This window comes from Eurosta solidaginis, chromosome 2, assembly GCF_040869045.1.
Source record: "Eurosta solidaginis isolate ZX-2024a chromosome 2, ASM4086904v1, whole genome shotgun sequence".
Taxonomy (NCBI): domain Eukaryota; kingdom Metazoa; phylum Arthropoda; class Insecta; order Diptera; family Tephritidae; genus Eurosta; species Eurosta solidaginis.
Genome location: NC_090320.1, coordinates 137410321 through 137423420, shown reverse-complemented (window position 1 = coordinate 137423420; position 13100 = coordinate 137410321). Strand labels below are relative to the sequence as shown.

The window sequence follows — 13100 nt, the reverse complement described above, 5'->3', positions numbered from 1 at the left end:
GATGCCCAGGTATGAATATCCCGAAGCGCCCGATCCATAAAAGAACTAATCGGTGGAAGGCACTTTCCACTTATGGCAATAGCAACGTCATTTGCGTAAGCCGTAAGTTTTACGGGTCCCTCATCGAATTGCCTGAGCAGTTGGTTGAGCAGAGGTTATAGCAGCCCTCCCTGCGGCGTGCCCTGTCCACCGATTTCGTGGCCTCGTACAATCGCCATTGTGATGTAACCTTCCTGCAATTTAACGTGCAGCCGATCCATCTGATTAAGGCGGGATGTACTTTAATGTAATTAAGACCATCCATAATCGCCCATTTAGAAATATTATTGAAATCCTTTTCAATGTCCAAGAAGACTCCTAGAGCATACTCCTTATATTCCAGGAGTTTCTCTATGCTTATTACGACTCTATGCAATGCGGTGTCTACCGACTTGCCTTTGGTGTACGCATGCTGCGTTGTGGAGAGCAGCTTTTCATCCACGTTGGACTTTATATGCACATCTATCAGCCTCTCAAAGGTTTTGAGGAGAAATGATGTTAAGTTAATGGGTCTATAGTCTTTGAGATACACGTGATCGATCTTCCCTGCCTTTGGTAGGAAAGCTACACGAGCAGTTCCCATCTTATGCACCCATCGAATATTATTTTAAGCCATTCCACGACCGCCATACTTGAAACTTGTAGCATGGCCGGGAATATGCCGTCTGGGCCCGGCGATTTAAACTTAGAAAAAGTTTTCACTGCCCATTGGATCTTGGTATCGGTCACCATGCCCGGCACTAACCGCTCCGTGATCGAAGTGCTGCTGGCTCTTCTAAACCGTCTCCTGATGGGAAATGTGTGTCGAGAAGCACCTTAAGGGATTCCTCACTATCACGTGACCATTCCCCGTTTTCTTTCTTTATTAGTCCCTGGTACCGTTTGCAGAACCGAGGTTTTCTCGCAGCAAACCTTTTGAACTGCCTTCGACCTACTTCTACCGCCTTTTGGGCCATTCCAAGCGCTCGATATCCACTTCTGTTGGGTCGACCACTGCTCCCAATTCTTAGTGCTGCACGGTACTGCGAGATAGCTCTTTTACTTCCTCTGCTCCGTACCCTTCTCCACTCTTCTACTCCGTTTTCATTTGTGTGCTTCTCCAACATGGATTTCATTGAATCAGCATTACTTTCGCTCCCCAAATCCGACGCATCGGTTAATGCGTATTTGTCGACCTTGGCTTGCGACTCAGTCCTCCTCTTTTCATCGTCCTCGTACGACCACCTGCCCGACAAGGCGGGCTCCGCGGTCCAGTAGTATATACGGGGAAAGAACCGTCCGCCACACCAGCGCCCTTTACTGTGGTAAGGCCATAAATACTTTCCGAGGTGGCCCGTTGTCGGAAAGGCTCCGTTCGAATACAGCCGAATTTATCCCCTAGCTGCAAATCGTCCAATAGACACGGTCCGCATAACACCCTGGATTAGGGGGTTGGCAGTTCTTGGTCACCGACATCCCGCCGCCCTCCTATGAGGCGAAAAGGCGTAGATGTCAGTCCTAAACAGCTCCGCCTCATGGTCGGGCGCTATGGAGTTCGGCTATGCCCTCACACTAACCAGAAGGTGCCTACCATAGTGAGGGGTAGTGAGAGGGGCGCTAAGGCGCAGACTACGGGTTTTGGGGTTTAGCCCAGAACACCCCGTCCGGTGCAACCATCCCTTAGACGTGACACACTGAAAAGAGTGTGACCATCCGACAAACGCAGCAAAACCATTTCTCTGTATCGGGATGAGATAAAGGTGCCAGATTGGGTTCGATACCTTCTCGGAGCAGGAGAATATGGCGAAGTCCCTCTGCAAGGATCTGCTGGGAGGATGACAATTTGTGGGAGGGACGCAACAAATTAAATGGGTTTACACTGAACAGCCGTTGGTCGGGAAAAATCCCGAGTTGCTCCCGTACATAGAACCGGCTGCCTTGGAAAGCGAGTTGTGATCCTATCTTCTATCAGGTATTCGGTAATAGATGATCCGTAAAAAATTGGTACCCTTTGCATTTTGGCTCGGTTGGATGCTCACACCCGTTCTGGAACCGCTTTATTTGGCCTTTTTGCTGAGCATATTATTTTAAATGCGATTTGTGGAATTTCCTGATCCCACATGCGGTGGTAGTCCTTGGATCGTTGAGGTACCATGGTTTTGATGACTCGGTTGGTTCGGTCCACAGGATTCTCATAAGGTGCTTGGGCTTCTGTGAACCTATGCTCGTCTGTGCTCGCTCAGGAATAATGCAAACGCTTTTCCGACGAATTGCTTACCCTTGTCGGTGAGGAAGGTTTTCGAACAGCCAAATCAGTATATGGTCCTTTATTGTAGCACTTTGAACTCGCTTGCCGTTATTGCTTGGCGCACAGAGATTAATTCCACCCACGTAGGAAATTCATCCACCATGACGAGGAGTTTCCTTTGCTTGGAACGCGGTAGTGGTCCCACAAATTCGGCGATTACTATTTGCCATGGCCGCGGATATTGTGTGGTTGCTTTCAATCTCGCCGGATGCTTCTCTTCAACTTTATATTTAGCACACCTAATGCATTTCCACTCGTGCTTGAGTACGCCGCGGAACATTCCAGGCCAGTAATAATTTAGGTGCTCTCTTTTCAGCGTTTTTTTCATCCTAAGATGACCGGTGGCAGCAGTGTTCTGGAATTCCTGTAAAACGTCCTCTCGTCGATCGGCTGGAATGCATAGTTTCAATTGCGGTAACCGTGGTAGCCGGTTCCTTGTAGGGGTGTGGCGGAAGAGTCGGTTATTGAAAATCTGGTAATCTGGTAATGCCAGTTGGTGGTACGGCTGTTTATTGTGCCCAGCTTGTCTGATTCGATGTGCTGTAATTGCTAACGGGAGAGCGCGTGGGATACCATACTTTCGGTGCTCTTTGTCGAAATTGTATTTCTGCATAGCCTGATTACGGGGGGAGTAGCGTTGATTCAGCGGACGGTTATGCTTGAGGATGATCAAATGTTAAGCTGCGTACTTGGGCCAAAGGTTGCGCCAGATCACCTTTGGTGGTACGTCTTAAAATTTTCCTGCTCTAAGTTTCGGCCATAGGTCACGTATTCCCGGCTGGTAATTGCACACAGTGTGTCTAGCCCGGTTGATCTCTTGGTCAAGGTAACTTCTTCTAACCGCTGGCCATCGAACGTGGGGATGACTTCCCTTTCCCGTATAAAGTCCATTCCTAAGATCATCCGTTCTGCCAGGTTCGGGATGACGGACATCATAGTGTTAGTCGTTCGTCCTGGGTACATAATCCTCGCTAGGTAGGAGTTCGAGCTATAGACAAACATCTGATCTGCTGGTTGGATACTGCTCCTCTCCAGGTTCACTGACTCATCGACATATGAGAGGATGGTTACTGGTGAGTAGAATCTGCCATCTGCTTGCATTTTGGCAGTGGGTTCGCATGATGGTAGCTCCATTGGCTTATGTGATAAATAACGTTTGACGGCGTCCTGGATTTATTATTGGCGGCTTGGTTTATCGGGGGGCATGATCAGTCCCTGGAGAGGATGTTGTCTTGTCCACACCTAGAGCAGGACATTCTCAAGGGGCCCTTGAACTGCAAAGCTGTGTCCGCGTTCCTTGCAGCGCCAGCAGCACTCCTTATTATCGCACGCCGTTTGAAGATGATACAGACTGTGGACCACCACTTTTCCCTGTTTCGCTTCCTAACTTTTTAGCAGGTCATATTCCTCCCTTAGTTCCAGGAGCTCATCGATCGTCCTAAGCTCACTGTAATTATCGAAGAGGTGATATTCCACGCGAAGGCCATCGTAGATTCGTTCGGGGTAGTTTTCCTTACACATTGGTGCTGGCGGATCAGCGTTTCCAGTGCGAGAATGAAGTCCTTGGCTTTTTCATGGCCTTGTTGCTTTCGTTGTCAGATGGCCTCTTCTGAGTGGCAAGAAACAATTCTGCACTTCCACTCGAAAGTCGCTCCATTGATTGCTTTTTTGTTCCCGGAAGCGGTACTATTGGAGTGATTTGCCACGTAAAACTTCCGGCAGCGTCGGGAGGAGCCGGTCGATGTTGATGCGGTAACAATCGGCGAGCTCCTCTACCCTCTCAAGGGATTTATTCGTCGCTCATTTCGTGTTGTTTCGGGGGAGCGAGATATCTCTCCCGCGCATACCAGTGGGACTTTTTACCTAGATGGTGGGGATCGCTTGGTCGAGGGTGTAGGGGTGATATCCAAAACGTTTACTTTCGGTGTTGGTAGTTTAGCTGCTTTTCCTTCGTCCTCTTTTACTTCCGCTTTGATTTCATGTACGTGCTCATTATGCGGCGCAGATCGGCACGGTTTGGGCCTGCACGTAAATTGCATGCTTCTTACACTCTTCTATCAGCCTATCTTTTTCAGTAAATAAATCCAATTGAGGGAGTCGGTATTCAGCTTCAGTACCATAAGGAACATGTGTGTTTATTGTATCTGGTGGCGTGTTCGTCGAATCCGCCCCGGCAGTGCTGGGGCTTGTTGTAATTCTTTTCGCACTGACGGTGGTAGAGTAGCGGACGGCCTACGGTTGTCGTAGCGGCGGCGAGATCAGAAAGAGCTAAGGTAGCGGACGAACGACGGTCATCGTAGCAGCGGAGGGATCAGTTCGGCGGTAGCAGTGGCGTCACCAGATGGGCGAGGATGCGCCAGCGGCGGCAGTGTGCTCGGGAGCGCGTAACAGGGCGTATGCGGAAGGGAATGAATACCGGTGACGGGTTTTACCTTTGCAGCGGCAATTTGTTCCTTCAGGGGTAGTCTTTGGCGGTATAGGCTGTATTACACCGAAATGACACCCCTTGGTCGGTAAAAATCCCGAGTCGCTCCGATGCATAGAATCGGCTGCCTTGGGAAGCGTAAAACCGGCTGTCTTGGGGAGATTGGACGGGTCGATGACCTGCTGTGCTGTCTCCACCGCTGGACAACCCCGCCTCCATGTCTGCACGCTAGATAGAAGGTGGTCAAGGAGGAGAGGACTGCACCAGCGTAGACACCGTGGATCGATCCGTGGGCGGAGGGGAAGTGCACCTCAAAGGCACAGCGGTAGCCCCATTGTGCGGGGAAGGGGGCCGAAGGCTGCCGCCCCGACGCCCAGGCAAATCTAAGTGTGACTCGTGCCACAACCGCACACCCTTCCCCCAGCTAGCTAGTGGGAGAGGTTACATATTCCCTAGGGCTTTCGGTCGGGCCAGCTTACCAAAAGTATTGGCTTCGTCGCTGGACACCGTCGCCTCCAAGAATTGCACGATACTTCGTAGGTGCAGATTTGAAGACGGCGTTGCACCATCTCGAGCAAGCATGCGGGTCAGGGTGAGCTGGGGATTGGTGTATTCCGAAGAGCACTGCGGTCTCCCATAGTCAAACCGACGAGCTTTCGGCGAAAGCCAGAGCTGAGGAAGCGGGTTTATCAAGGCATCCGCCACGTCGTCCAAGTGGGAAAATTTTACAGGATATTGTATAAAATGTAGTTCCTCACAATTTGCAATTTTAAAATGTCGCGACCTAAACGCTCTTTTTGGACTCAATCTGGCCTCTACCAATACATTCTTTATTTGTAATGGGTCTGACTATATTTTTTACTTCTTGCAGAATTTTTTGTATATAATAACCCAATCGTAACTTTGGCAGTTTTTTTTAAACTACAAAAGTTTTGCATAAAAGTATCGCGTCCGTAGAAATGGAAACTCACGTATATAATTTGGAGAACACATTTTTTTAGATGGGAACAAAAAATGTGTAGCTACCACCCAACCGATAAAAGCTGCCTCAAAATTTTCTACAAAAACTCCCTCTCATAATTCGGTTGAAGTACGGCTTACCGCATACTGATATAGGGCGTTAAAGAGACAAATTCTTCAATGGGCTATTATTTACAAGTTCTCTGAGATTTACCGTTAAAGTTAGGTGCAGACTTTTGGCATAATTTCCTCTGAGTTATCTGACAAAAACGTCGCAACTAGTTTTAGAATCTACTTTAATTTGACCTTGACTATGCGCCAGTGATTTTCATTTAAACCATAAGTAATAGCATGTCATTTCACTGAGAAAGCTAAGAAAACTTAGTTCAAAAGTTTTTAAATGCAACTATAAAGTACGTGTGTGACTATTTTCTATGATTCCTACATTTTCTGCCCTTACGCTATTTTGTTGCAGAAAAAAGATATGTCATGTTTCAACTGTTTTTCTCCATCTTTATATTATGTGTTCTCTTTTGGTTGATTTACTTCGCTACTTTCTTGGAAGAATGAAGGAGCTAACCTAGATATACTTTTAGTAATTTTTCACCTAAGCTCGGAACTTGCGCTTTAAGTACCTTTTCAGTTTTGTTTCGAATGAGCTGTTTACTATAGGCATTGCTAAATTTCCAAAAATAAAATTTATTACCATTATATCTGCCGTTAAGAAGCTTCCAAATATACATATCTAACCCTCAAATATACTGCAACGAACGATTTCAAAACCTTATAAAAATCAAAAGAAAATAGCAATGTAGATATTTGCACTGGCTTTTTATTAGTACAGTTGACGATCCGGTGCTAACGGTTTCACGTCGACGCATAGCCCTTTTTCCCTTGCATACCGCACGCAATGTAGTGGTATTTTACGTCGCTGTAAGGATGCTTTCGTCTGTTGGTTGCTATATTTGTTTTTAGGTGATTTGCTTATGTCGCTCATGATGTGGTGCATTTTCACGCAATTGCACAACTGTGTCTACTTATATGCAATAATTCGTCAATTGCTTTTTATACCCAGCTGTACTTGTACTTTGATTGGATAATGGTTGGTTGTACAGGTATAAAGGAATCGAGATAGATATAGACTTCCATATATCAAAATCATCAGTATCGAAAAAAATTGATTGAGCCATGTCCGTCCGTCGGTCCGTCCGCCTGCCCCTTAACACGATAACTTGAGTAAATATTGACATATCTTCACCAAATTTGGTACGCGAGCTTACCTGGACCCATAATAGATTGGTATTGAAAATGAGCGAAATCGGATGATAACCACGCCCACTTTTTATATATATAACATTTTGGAAACACACAAAAACCTGATTATTTAGTAAATAATACACCTAGAATGTTGAAATTTGACGAGTGGACTGATATTGAGACTCTTGATAAAAATTAAAAAAAAAATTTTAAAATGGGCGTGACACCGCCCACTTGTGATACAATCATTTTTACACATATTATTAATCATAGATCAAAATTCGTTAAACCTATCGTAACAAAATTCGGCAGAGAGGTTGCCCTTAGTATAAGGAATGCTTTGAAGAAAAATTAACGAAATCGGTTAAGGACCACGCCCACTTTTATATAAAAGATTTTTAAAAGGGTCGTGGATGAATAAAATAAGCTATATCTTTGCAAAAAAGAGCTTTGTATCAATGGAATTTCATTTCCCAAGTGGATTTATAACAATAAACAGGAAAAACTTCAAATTTAAAAAAATGGGCGTGGCACCGCTCCTTTTATGACTAAGCAATTCTCTATGTTTCGGGAGCCATAACTTGAAGACAAATTAGTTCAGAATAGAACCATATGTACATACATATATGTGTTATGGTGCAGCCTTGTAAAACTATTAAGCACACAAAACAAATAACAACAGCATTTCAAGTGTACAGTTGGGTATGTAATGTTCGGTTTCACCCGAATTTAGACTTCATTTTTTGTTTTATTTTCATGTGAAATCGTTAAAAACAAAACCTAGCTCTGGCATCGTTGAAAACAGAATTTACTAGTAAATTAAAAAAATCTGATATACATATATGTATATAGCTAAGTTCGGGACAATGGGGTCGACATTAGCACGGAAGTGGATTTAATGCATATTCTTACGTTTGCAAGGCACTACTAGAATGCTTCACTCCGTAAAAACTTTGTGGACCCTAAATTCTGAAGTACCTACACATATCCATATACAGTGAAATTCCCCATTACGGACAGTCCTTGAAACCGGACAGCTCCAATAACCGGACAAATTTTGGGCACACAGGTTTTGCATTCATTTTTTCATACAAATATCATCCTAATAAACGGACACTCTAATAACCGGACGCTGACAAAGTATTTCAAACCATTTACATAAAAAAAAATTTTCATAAATGGACAAACCTCAAAAATATCACAAGCAAGCTTTGTTGTTCATTATAAAAATGAAATAGGTGATTCCCCTTTTAACATGTATGCACACATTCAAGCCGTGTGTTTCAAATTAAGGATAGTTTTCCATACAGTTTGTTAAGTCAGTTGAATGCGAATGGTTGCAATCAAAGTTCGTAATAATATGGCGCCGAAAAAGAAGTTACTTTCTATTAAAGAAAAATGGAAATTATTAATGTTTTCGAAAAAGATAAATTATCAGTACGTGGAGTTGCAAAAATGTAAAGTATAGTGATAATAATAACTTTGCTTTCAAATGCGTATCTGGTGAAGTTGCAGATGCAAGCCAGGATGGTGTCGAACAGTTTAGGACAAAACTGTCATCTCTGTTGACCGGTTACAAGCCCCAAGACATTTACAGAGCAGACGGAAGTGGACTTTTCTTTCTTGCCTTACCTGACAAAACCCCCGCTCTTAAATCCGAAAAATGCGGGGGCGGTAAACTATCAAAAGAAAGATTCACAATTTTGTTCTGCGCTAAGATGGCTGTAGATAAGGAGCTTCTTTTGGTTATAGGTAAAGCAGCCCCTCCTCGATCTTTTAAACATGTTCCAATCGCAAAACTACCAGTGGATTGGAAGTCTAATAAAAAGCATGGATGACTCGAGAAGTAATTAGTGAATGGCTGCAGCAGTTCAACCGAAGAACGAAAGCCCAGAATCGAAAAATTATGTTGTTTTTAGATAACGCGATGAATTTTCCGAAGAAAGAGGTGAGCCTATAACATCATATAATGAGGCTTTAAAACTTTTTGCGCGCTTGAAACAATTTGCACAAAACGAGTAGATAGATATGTAGCTTTTCAGCACATTAAAAATATCGAGAGTCACTTTGAAAATGAACAATTTAAATTAAAGCAATCAATGTTTAAGCAATCAAGCAATACTCAATTTTTGTAATCAAACTAGTATTGAAATGTAAAGACTTGTACAATGTACTTAATCGATATATGTTAGGCCGGGTCGATTTGTGGGGAGACAAAAAAATCGCCCATTGCTCTGTGAAAATCATATTCTAGGGATCAAAATAAGAAACTTTGCCGAAGGAACCATACCTCTAAAACGAATTCTGGTGTCCCCCAATTTGGGTCGAACTTTTGGGTAGGGGCAAATTTTGAAAAATCCCACTTTGACCCCTTTAGAGTGCTCCAATCGAGTCCAAATGTATGACAGACCCCCACTAACTTTGGAGGCCCGACCCACCGATGCCAGTGGCACACCCCCTGGAACACCCCTGAGTGTTCACCATACAAACATTTCAAAAAATCGCCGGTTTTGCATTTTACATGAAAAAATCAGCGAAATGCTTATGTTTTTTTCTTTTTGGAGTTTATTTTTCTCTTTAGAAATTAATTTAGTCAGAACATATGTAAATGAAAAAATGAATTTAACTTAGTAATAGAAAAGAAATTATAAAAAATTATTAGAAATTAGCGTTTTTACAACCCTTTTAAAACCAAGGCATCACTGTGATGCATTTGCATGTCGTAAATATAGTTGTGTGGTTTTTTTATTCAACCGTTTTAAAAAATGAAGGTATCAATGTGACACAATTGCAGATCGTAAAATTGCTTGTGTTGTTTTTTTTTATGCCACCACAAGACACAGCATGTATAATTGAAATTACCATTTCATTCTTGTTGCCTCGTCTCGTAGACCATATATAACGCAACAGTTTTTGTGAATGCATTAAGTCGTTGTGAAGAACTCAAAGTGTGAAGTGCTAATTTCAGATAAAAAAATATTTCAAAAAAATAATATGTGAAGTGACCATTCCATCCTCTACACCACAAGATGAAGCAAATACATCAAAAACTATCGAAACCCCAATGAGTCATATATCCAAGCATGATGTTACTGTTTTTGGTATTTCTACTGATTTAACTGATCTTAATTTACCAACCCATCTGGATATCTTGAGATATTATTTTTACTTAAGCGAACGTGCTAAAACAGAACAAAAAAAGTTTTCCCATAAATCATTCACTATTCAAGTACAAGATAAGTTGATTTGAATTTGAGAAAAACTTGGTATGGAAATAATGCTGAAAAAAAGTGTATTTAATAAATTGAATAAATTGCTTGACAAGTATCAAGAGCAAATCAAGAGAAGAAATAACACCCAACAATTTACAGAGTATGTAAAATCTCTGGAAACAATTTTTTATATTGGAACATGTAAATGCGATTTGAAGGCAGCTCCATGTGCATGCGGCTGGGTTCCCGAACACCTCAAAGAGTTCATGCACGATCAACATAATCAGAGAAGACTAACAATGGATGCATTTATGATGGAAACTGAAGAGCAAGGAGCAACTTCTATGTCATCAATGCCAACATACTAAGATCCCGATGATTCAACATACGCACCGCCACCGGTTCAAGAAGATATGGATAGAAGCACAAGTTCGCAATACACAGAGAGATACGATTGTTTTAACTTTGCCTTGGTATGTGACAGATTTGGTGTGCCTGACAGAGTAGCATCAGCATTGGGATCCGCTCTTTTGCAAGATTTTAAACCTCTCATCATGGATAAATCGAAATTTAGCAGAGCAAAAGAGAAATGCAGACAAGAAGTGCTTCGCAAACGGTTAGATGATACCAATTTGTTAGCGTTTTCATTCGATGGCAGAAAAGATGATACTGTAACGATAGATAAACTTGATGAGAAGTATCATACTAGGATGGTAAAAGAACCTCATCTTGTTATTTTGAGAGAACCAAATTCTGAATTGATTGGTTAGGTAAGACTGAAACATGAAACCGGTGAATACAAAACAACCAAATTAAATGGTTTTTTCAGCGATAAAAATATATCACTGGATGCATTAATTGGAATATGCACTGACGGTGAGCCAACAAACACTGGCCCACACGGTGGAATTATACGACGATTCGAATTGCTGTTAAAAAGACCATTGCATTGGTTCGTTTGCCTTCTACACTTCAACGAACTTCCGTTTCGGTATTTGTTTGAAGCTTTGGATAAATCAACCAGCACTGGACCAAGATCGGCAACCGGAAAACTGAGCCGTCAAATCGAAACTTGTGAAACTCTTCCGGTAAGTTATTGCTATCACTTATTTATTGCAATTGTCAACCGTTTTTAATTATTTTATTATTATGATATATTTTTAGGTGGTGAACGGCTTCCAGAAAATTGAGTTGCAAAATATGCCCCCTGCTCCAGAAAAAATTTTATTTTCCACCGATTCGAAGTAATTATACGACATGGCCCATGCAATTTCTAGGGGCGTGGTTCCGGTGGATCTGGCTAACATCAAACCAGGGAAAATTGTACATTCTCGGTGGCTCACCAAGGCCGCTAGATTATTGCGATTATATGTGAAAACGGAAAATCCAGATGCAAATTTAAGAATTCTGGTTGAATTTATAATTAAATGTTATCTGCCAATGTACTTCAATATCAAGTATTACAGCTATGTCGTGTACGGCAGTGCATTCTCTTTCAAGTTCGTTGGTTGGTCAGGATTTCTAGAACCTCGTTTACGCAAAATTGTCAATCAAGTAATTAAAGATAATTCATATTATGCGCATTCGGAAAATATATTTTTATCAATGTTGTTTGATGATAGCAAAGAAAAGCGCGACTGTGCCATCAAGAAAATTCTACGCTATCGAACCGATGTTGACGAGCCAATGGAACTTAGAGTTTGTAAAAAACCAGATATAAACTTTAATTGCACAAGTTATACGGAAATGATCAATTTGAATGATATAAATATCGTATTTGAACCACCATTCACGCGAAGCATTCCGTACGATACATTGAAAGAATATTTAAACCAAGATGATCCACCGTTTAATGATCCAAAAATTCCATCACACATACAAGGAATGGAACGACGTGTTCAATTGCTAGCTAGCGTTTCCAAACGGGTTATACCGGAAAATGTAGAGGCTGTTATGGCGACGACATTAGAGAGCCGTGCGAAATTGCCCAGACTTGAAAGTAAAAAAGACTTGTTTGAATTTTTTTAGTTTCTTTTCTATAACTCACTTAAATTAATTTTTTCATTTACATATGTTCTGACTAAATAAATTTCTTAAGAGATAATAATAAATATTATTATAAATAAATAAATAAAAATAAAGAAAAAAACATAGCCATTTAGCTGATTTTTTCATGTAAAGTGCAAAACCGGCGATTTTTTGAAATGTTTGCATGGTGAACCCCCAGGGGGGTTCCAGGGGGTGTGCCACTGGCATCGGTGGGTCGGGCCTCCAAAGTTAGTGGGGGTCGGTCATACATTTGGACTCGATTGGAGCACTCTAAAGGGGTCAAAGTGGGATTTTTCAAAATTTGCGCCTACCCAAAAGTTCGACCCAAATTGGGGGACACCAGAATTCGTTTTAGAGGTATGGTTCTTTCGGCAAAGTTTCTTATTTTGATCCCTAGAGTACGATTTTCACAGAGTAATGAGCGATTTTTAAATCGACTCGCCCTAATATATGTATATGTATTTATTTGTAATGCTAAAGTATGCAAATATTATTTACTTCCAAAAATTTTTAAGTAAACTATGTACAATACAATTTATATGTGTGGTATATATTTTGTGACTTCATCCTTTATAAGCGGACATCTCCCATAGCCGGACAAAAACACTGCGACGGTGAGTGTCCGGTTATAAGGAATTTCACTGTATGTATAATGCGGTTCGGACGCGACAAGATATAATTTTTAGTGCTTGTCAAAGAATGCAGGAGTTAGAGAAGCTTAGAGAAAAATTTATAATTTTATTATATTTAGCCAGTGTATATAGGAATTATTGGGACTCGTCCACCACGATCGGAAATTAAAAAGTAAATTTAAAATAAAATAGTTAACACTTTCGGTTTTTTAATTTGGTTCTTTTACAAACAAAATATA

General features: G+C 41.6%; 1 protein-coding gene across 9 annotated transcripts in view; it reads right to left on the bottom strand.

Moving 5' to 3' along the window:
• dpr19 (defective proboscis extension response 19) overlaps positions 1-13100 on the bottom strand; it is a 1424328-nt gene that overhangs the window by 860883 nt on the left and 550345 nt on the right. The gene's annotated exons all lie outside the window — the stretch shown is intronic.